Below are 1617 nucleotides of genomic sequence, written 5' to 3' on the forward strand. Positions count from 1 at the left end.
AAGGAAGCAGGCCGGAAACCCACGGGGCAAAGCAAATGCAATTTCCAGCTGCCTCTGGTAGCCCCTTCCTGGAAGTAGTCACAGCCCAGGGTGTTTCGACTTCTTCCTCTCTTTTTTGTTTGTTTGTTGTGTGTGTGTGTGTGTGTTTTGTTGATGTCGTTTGCTTTAAAAAAAATCCCTTTCCCTGCTTTTTTGTCACAGTAGCCTTTGTTGCTTCAAACACTGCAAGTGTTCTTTAAAAAAATATATATATATATACACAAACACACATATTTACATATATGCATATATATATATATATATGTGTGTGTGTGTCTCAACCTTTCAATTAAAATGCAACATGTCCAAAACTTGGTATCTAGAGAGATGAGATGGACAAAGGAGCCCTTGTCATTGCACGTTTTCTTGCCCCAGAATTCACCTTGCACACAGCAACAGACAATGCACAAAGCCACTTCCTTATGGACTGAAATTCTGAAATCCTTTTGTGCCTGGCCTTTCCATCCTTCAACTTCCCCTCTCCCACACTGTGAATGATTTTATTGGATATTTTTGTTTTCTTCTCAGTGACAGGGGAACATATTTGGCTCTAATGTATCTGTGACCCAGATGCTTCTTTTTCTAGTATGCATTTATTTTGTAGCAAACCTTTATATCCATCATTTTTCACTGTCTTTTTAAAATAACTAGGCAATATCTCATCTGAGGTAGGCCGTCTCTAGTGGTTGTATTCTGAGGGAGAAAAGCTAATCTGTTCTCTTTCCACTGCATTTCAGGAACAGTAAGAAGACCTTGTGCATGAATAATTTGTTTCCACACTACAAAGTGGGTAATAAACAGATTAGTAAAATCAATTCTGCTTCACTTCAATAACAACCTCCTCCAACTCATTTTTTCTCTACAAACTTATTTTTCCAGCAGAAGAATCCCAGCTTTCTTAGAGAACCCAGTGACTTTTCACACCTTAAATCTGTTAAATCTTAATGTTTTCTTCTGCCGTATGCATAGTTCAAACATACAAAGATGAAGCAAAGTCAGACGCATTCCTGAAGGAACCCAAGAAATTCCTCTCTTTCTGTCTCTAGAACAAAATGAATTCTTTAGACCATCAGTTCTAACCTTCAAAAACCAAACCTGTTTGTGAGATCTGCTTCAAATACTACTGTAGACCCCAGGGTTTATTCATGAAATTTTTTAGATACTTGTTTTATTTGGAATCAGTTTATTTGTAATTTTAGTATTTGTATTAATATAAGGGAGAAATGTTTAAATCTGTCTGTGCCATATGTGCCTCTGGCTTATTGCACAATTAATTGTAGCCTCAGGCTAAACTTTGGTTTCTGTCGAATTTTTGTCAGAATAAATATAACTGATCTCAAAGCATCTGCTTTTCTTGTAGGGACTCATGCTGCCATCTCCATTCCTCTTTTCTTGCAATCTGGGTGGAAGATCTTTAATATGAACGTTTTAACCACCTTCCCTCTCCCAAGCCCACTATCAGCACATTCAAACTTACCCAGTCAAGGCTGTCATCTAAGGCCGGGGATTTTTTTAGGAATGGTTATTTTGCTGTGATATTGTTGGCAACCCTTTGACTTATTTTATCACCCCAGGGTT

Source organism: Sapajus apella, unplaced genomic scaffold, assembly GCF_009761245.1.
Source record: "Sapajus apella isolate SASKATOON/1434 unplaced genomic scaffold, GSC_monkey_1.0 scaffold13, whole genome shotgun sequence".
Classification (NCBI taxonomy): Eukaryota; Metazoa; Chordata; class Mammalia; order Primates; family Cebidae; genus Sapajus; species Sapajus apella.